Here is a 7,424-nt window from a genome sequence, read left to right on the forward strand (position 1 = left end):
TTCTGAGTATACACTTTCACACTTTTGCTGTATATTTCCAAATTGCCCTCGTAAAAGTTTGTACTCATTTATACTCCTACCAATAGTATATGAGAAAGCATATTTTCTCATACCCTTCCCAGCCCTGAAGTTTAGCAATCTTTTTAATTTTCACAATTTAATAGGCAAAAAATTTATCTCATTACTTTATTTGCATTTTTTGATTTGGAATAAGACTGAACATATTTTCAAATTTTTAAAGTGAATTTCACTTCTTCTGTGAACCCTCTGTTAATGTGCTTTGTCCATTTTCCTCTTCGATTACTCATTTTTCGCTTATTGACTTGTAAGACTTTTGGATGTTAAGGATGTTAGCACTTTGTCATATTGCTACTATATTTTTCCAATTTATTTTTATCTTTTCTTTTTGTTGTGGTTTTTTTTACACAATAAAGAAATTACCAGTATTATAATTTTTTCACACTCAAGTGTATCCATCTTTTTCTTTCATGGCTTCTTGGTTTTATGTCTTTTTTTAGAAATGCTTTCCACATCCAAAAAAGTATAAAATGATTCACCCATGTCTTCGAGCATATTTATCATCATTTCTAAAATTGTTTATACCTTTGACCTGTGTGAGATTTATTTTGGAATAAGAAGTGGGTTAGTACTTCCCTCTTTATCTTCAAATAGTAGCGTATTGTTCCAATCTCCTTTATTAAATAATCCACCTTTTCTCCACTTATTAGAAATGAATGAAGTTTTTGTAAGTACATGGATCTAGACACATAGGACACATAGTCCATTGATTGTTCTCTCAAAAAAACAGGAAAACAAACCATAGATATCTGTAATTTCTAGGCAAGTAATTTTGCAGTTTTTTGCTCTGATAATTACTATCATTTTGTCATGTCTAAATGTATAATGAAACTAATTTTTATTGCCTTTAAAAAATGAATAAATGTTAAAATCATTCATATGGTTAATCTCTCCTCAATTCTTTTCTCCTCCAGAATTGTTCACACTCTTCTTGAACATGTATTTTTCCATGATACTTAAAATAATAGCATATGTATACACGTATATGATACAGAAGGCCTCACATTAATTTTTTTTTTTTTTTTATAGCATAGCCTGAGACAAGAGATTGTACTCAGGTAGCTTTTTTGTTTTTTGGTTTTGTTTTTATTTTTCATTCCCCAAAGCCTCAGTACCTGCTGGTATATCCTAACTGTAAGTAATTCTAGTTCTTCTATGTGAGCTGCCACCACAGCATGGCAACTGACAGACAGGTGGTGTGGTTCTGCAACCAGCAAGTGAACCGGGGCCACTGAAGAGACGAATGCTAAACATTAACCACTAGGTCATTGGGGCTGGCTCAACCACATCAGTTACTAAATATGATTAATTTCTGAGGAGTGGGATTGGAGAGTGAGGTCTTTCAATTGTTACATTATACAAGTCTGTGTTTCTTAAATTTTTGAGAACAAGCATGTATTAGTTTAGTAATAAACATTCAAAAAAGATTTAAAGAAATAACTCAACATATGAAAATATTATATTATAATAAAAAATATTAATGAAATCTTTGTATCTTTTAGTGTACTTTTTTAACTTGATCCCCTTGTGTTTTCCAGATACGCAAGCATTTCATCCTCCAATAACAATCGTTTGCTTTCCTCCTGTTTAATGTTTATGCTTTCTACTTTATCTCCTTGTCTAATTACATTTCCTAGTATTTCTAGAACAATTTTAAACATGATGACAGTGGAATTTACTTTGTTTTATCTCTAAATTTAATGGAGTACTTTTAATATTTCACTACTGAGCATGACCCTGACTTATGTTCTATTCTTATTTTACTAAAGGTTTTTATTAAGAATCATTCACATGTGAATTGACAACTTCACACGTAAATTCATGGAAGTTTATTAATATGTAAAAAAGGGATTTTACAGCATATTCATCAGTTTCACACTATCGCCTTTAGTGCACTTATATCTAACTAAACTAATTATTCCTTAGGCTATACAAGTAATATTTTAATATCCACTGACATACATATATATATATATATCTACTGTAACAGTGTCTTTAGCTTAAAATTAAAATATTTTCTGATTATTTTGCATTTTTGTCCAATGACTAGTGCAGTTTAGACTTTACAGCAACTCATTTGTCATAAAAAAGTAAGAGTTTTTCTCAGCCTTTGCAAGTTATCTCCTCCTTAATGAGAAATCTTTACCCAGAGTAGAAAGGAATCGGCCCTCATAATTTACGGTTGAGGGGTGCACTGGTTTAACTCAAGCATTTCTGCAGTGCTGAGCATTGAAACTTTATTTTTCGAACGTCTGGGGCTTTGCCTGTTGTTTGCTTCACATTTGGTTTTTACCAGTGTCTTGAGGAGTGTTAACGTATTCCTCAAACCCACCCAATTTGATGCATCACACTTGCTTTATCTGAACAGCTGCCTTACTGCAAGCCACGCACAAATCCCACACAAATGCCACAAGCCATTACAATTCAGAAGTTAAGTTAGACTTCAACGAGGATCTAAAATAAACAAAATCAATGAACAAACAAAACGAAATGCAGATCTTCATCAGAGAAAGGAGGCTGTGGAAAAGCCTCTCCCCGCCCCGCTGGACCCTATTGTTTCCCCGCTTCTGTGGTTACAGTGGGTAAGAGTGCAGCTGGGGAGGAACTGTGCATGGGGAAGGCAACCGACTCCTCACACATGGCTGCCCAGGTGTGCTGTTCTCCCAGAGACGCAGCGCCTGCCTCTGTCTGAGCACCCCAGGCTGCATTCTTCTGTCCTGAATGGCAATGAGGAAGCACATTGGCTAACACAATAGCATTCACTAATACATTGATTCATTCATTACACTTTTATGATTGAGTGCCTTCTAGATTTTAGGTTATGTGTTTAACAACAGACATAAGGCCCGGTAAGTCATAATCCTCTCTGCCAGAGTGCTTAGAGGCCCCTAGGGCAGTCACACAAATTAGCTAACCACAAATCAGTGTGGTGATAAAAAGGGGTAAGTGTAAGGTGGCATAGGATTCCTCTATAAACTCTGATATACGCATGAAATTTGTCATGCCATATCCCTGATTAAAATCCGCCCAAGTACTTCTATCCCTTATAGACTAAATCAAAACTTAGACTGTCATGTCAAATGCTTAACCACTGGCCCCTACAAATTATGCCAAGTGTCATCTTAACCCCTGCTCGCAGACTCTCTGGACTAGGAATGCTAAGCTAACTAGATGTCGGTAGACAGAGTCCACTGAACTACCTGCCCACTGAACCAGCACTTCCCATGCTCTCTGTGAGATACATTCACGCTCACACTGAGACTTGGCTGCCAGCAGGCTGTCCTCTAGTGCACCTTGTATCCAACATTGAGACATAAACTCACCGAAGTCAGTTGTGTGTATTCCCAAACTTATTTGGGCTGGTCAGACTTGTTATTGTAATTATATTACTCAAGCTGACAAAATATGAGTATGCAAAGCAAAGCTGCTGTTGATCCATGAGAACTACCTTGAATAGTTTGAAGAGACTTGATAAAGGCATGTTGAAAGAATATTGCCAGCAAATAGCACGGGAAAAGTAATGGGAAAAGATTGGGGTGGAGGGATATTTTTAAAAAGCTAGATATGTACATTCAGACTTATTTGAAAGTCCTTTTCCACTTAAAAGAAAGCAAAACTAGGTGTAGATGAAGTGTTACTGGTGCGTGTTACCTGAGTAAGACAATGCGGAACTAGAATCAATGACCCCACACCCAAAGGAACAGCCTTGGCCTTGTAACAAGAGTGGTGAATGGACACGCAGTCGTATGTTTTAAATTACAAGAAAATGTTCAAGGTAGATACATAATATTTTTTATGAAAGAGCCTTGTGTCTGACTTTAGGAAGTACCACCAACACCCTACTGTCCCCAAGTGACACAGATAGAGACATCACCTACTGTATTTGTAACTCCCCAAATGGTCCATACTCTGTCCACGACTTAGAACATGCTGCTTCCTCTGCCAGGAAAGCCTCCTCTTTGATCCATGCTCCTTCATCTGGCCCACTCCTACTTAGTCTGCACTACCACAGTAGTGTGACTTCCTTCACATTACCCCTTCTTGGTGCTTCTTCCCTAAGGCAGCTTTGTTGTTCTTTTCTTCTCAACCAGCAGCAGAATCTCCTTCCTACATTTGGGGAACGCCCTGCTCTATGAGCCAGAGCCTGCCTTTCACTGTAAACATGAAAACAACAGCTATTCTCTTCTCTGCTTCCCATTGCCAGGGCCTAGGCATATGGGCGAGGGGTAGTTGCTATCAACCACAGGCTCCAGCTCTGCCTTTAACAAGCAGCTGGTGATGTGAAGCTGTTGGACGCTGCTGGCAAGCCTGCTCTGGGGCAGGTGGTGGCAGTGGAGGTAGCTATTTTCAGTTTCTGGAGGTACAAGTGGTGGAGATAAGCTCTGTGGTCTCCATGTTCGGTTCTTGGACCCTCCCAGATATTACTCTGTGAGCCCTTTAAGAACGTTGAATAAAATCCTTTTCTGCTCAGATTAGCCCCAATTGGCTTCTATTGCTTAAAGCTATGAATTTTGACTGACATTTGGGCTTAAAGCAACAGTACGACATGTAACTGTTCCTCCGTGTCTTTGTTGCCATGTGATTGAGCGCTGCGAGCGGCCCGTCTCACCTCTGTAACGCCAGTGCCCAGCACAATGCAAAGCATGCAAAGCACATCCTCGACAAATTGCTGCTAATTCATTAATTTGCAAATTATTTACTTAACTGATGAAAAAAGTTTTCTCTGAAAATCCAAGCCCATAAAAAGACAGCAAATGACCCCAGAATGTTTCCAGTGGCTGACGAGAACTGTGGCCCATTCAGGGTATCCTACCATCCGTATTTCTCACAGAGGACAAGTACAGTCAGTTTCATAGCATTTAATTAAATACAAGATTGTAACACACATCGGATATGTATATACTTAGCAGCTCTGCAGAATGTTTGTAATGCAGGTGGACAGTACATAGTCAGAACAGGGACTTCCAGTGTAGTGATGGATATTTTTAAGAATAACCCCAAAGAAAATCCACTGAGCTGGGAGAAACGCCATCTGATCTGCATCATTTCAGTTGTCCAACCACGCGTTCTCACTGTCTTCCTGGTCACTTCCAAGCCTTGCAGCCCCGCCATGAATGCTATGAAAACACAAGTCTGAACACGTGAAACAGCCCATACTTGGCTTTTCTAAAGCAAATTCCCATGGAAACCAGAATGAAGGGAGAGTCAAAGACTAGTAGGAAATCAATCAAATAAGCCAGGCTCCCCTAGATGCAGACATGGTTGTTTAATTGACCAAATTAACTGCCTAATTATCAGTTTTCCCTTCATTTAATGCTATAGACAACTAGCCATTTACATCTCTGATTTATACATTATCTCTGACCAGGAGTTTTTCTTTCTTAATGAAATCCAAAAGGGAGTTGGTGAGAACAAATTTGTAATCTTACGTTATACATTGTCCCTGAGTATATAATCAAGCATTAGCAGCAGTTATGATTATAAGAGTATCATGCATGAATTTTAAATGCCTCCAGTAACAGACATTCACACAGTAAATCCAAATGACAACCTGTGCCAAACAACATGTAAACAGAGGATTTCAGAGCTGGAGGGACCCTGATTTTCCTCTAGACTTATCTCCTCATTTCTTCATGAGGTTGTCTCCTTGTATCAGAGATACAAACTTATGGCTTCCAGTCCTGACTTAACATGTAAGGTTGAGTAACTGACCCATCCCCTCTGTGTCCCGTTTCCCCATCAGCCAAAGATAATAATGATAAATACATCATAGGACCTCTGTGAAAGAGATACAGGAGAGCAAGGACGGGCATGAGGTTTCCTGTGATGAACTCCTCTTCGAGGCTTGGCTCCCACTTCAACAAAAGATCAAGAACACATGTCCACCTGGGTGGGACAGTCTCCTTCTACTTACACACCAGGCAGCCTCTGCTTTTCCTCCATGCAGCTGGATATCACTTTTGTGGCATTTTTCTCTGGCTGTCTTCAACAGGGCCCTTTCAACAGGGCACTCCATTATAGCATTTTGTGTTATTATAATCATTTGTTTACAAACCTGCCTCTTTGGTTAGATTTTTTCATTTTGTGAGGGTAGGGTCCCAGGCTTATTTGTTTTAGATGCCCCATGCCTAACACTATGGTTGGCACACAGCAGACTTTCCATAAATACTTGTCAAGGGAATGCAAGGGATAATGCTCATGGAAGTGCTTTGAAAATCACAAAAGCACTAAGCAAATCTAAGGGATTATGTAAATATATTCATTACCACTGATTCAGAGGAAAGGACTTGGAAAGTATAACACCCAAACAAGGAATAAAATGGTCTGATTATTATTAGGCCTCTAAGCCAACAGATAAGGTCCATTAGCTCACTACTTAAAACTCCCTCCACAGATGTCACAAACCAAAACAAACAAGAAAATTAAAAAATTAAAAACACATAGCTTTCCCTCTAAACAAATTAAAAAGAGAGCAAATTTAAAAATGCAAAATGTAAACAACAACAACAGCCTGAAAACAAATCCCTGAACCTATGTCCTTCATTACCTTTGTGTCCTGCCTCTGCCCTGCCTGATTCTGGGTACACCGGGTCTGGGGGCCTGTGGGAGAGGGGTCAGCTGCCTTCCCCTGAGCTCAGCTGCCTGGACGCAGATCGTGATAGCCATTAGCAATTCATCTAGACCAAGAAACGCAAGAGGACTCGTGTCAAATGTGCATAACATGTCTCTTCTCTGTATCATGTCTGTTCACTCACTGTATGTGCTATGACTCCTTCTCCCTGCAGTCTGTGGGCACATCCATGGCTGTGGAACTCTGGACAGTTGTGGATGAACATGGGTTGGGGCAGTCTCTACATGCATAGAAGGTTGTTCTCTTAACTCATGGCTCAAATACACCGGTGGCCAGGGTTGGCTACAGGGGCTTCTATCCTGGATGGATGCAGCCGGATGGGAGTAGAAGAGGATCGTGCTCTTGATAACTAACAACAGAAATTCTAGGCTTCTAGTTTATTCCCCCTCGAGTACGTTTTCGGAAAGATGAATAAAAAGGGCTTCATGGCTTTTTCTTGCTTTCTTTGCTTTTTGCAGATGTGGCTGGCCACGGTGACTCACACTTAAGGAGACAGTTTGTCCCCAACTTTCTTCCTCATAGCTTTCTTAGTATTGGTGACCATATGTCCCCATTTGTCTGGGACACTCCTGGTTTACACTTGTCCTGGAGTCATTATTTATAACTTCCTCTTTCACTTTCAAAACTGACCCAGTTTGGATAGTAAATTATGCAGTCACCTTGTTATGAGTGAGGTATGGTGCTCAAGAATGGGTCAGTCCTTAGATAAGTGGAA

Source organism: Equus caballus, chromosome 21, assembly GCF_041296265.1.
Source record: "Equus caballus isolate H_3958 breed thoroughbred chromosome 21, TB-T2T, whole genome shotgun sequence".
NCBI classification, from domain to species: Eukaryota; Metazoa; Chordata; class Mammalia; order Perissodactyla; family Equidae; genus Equus; species Equus caballus.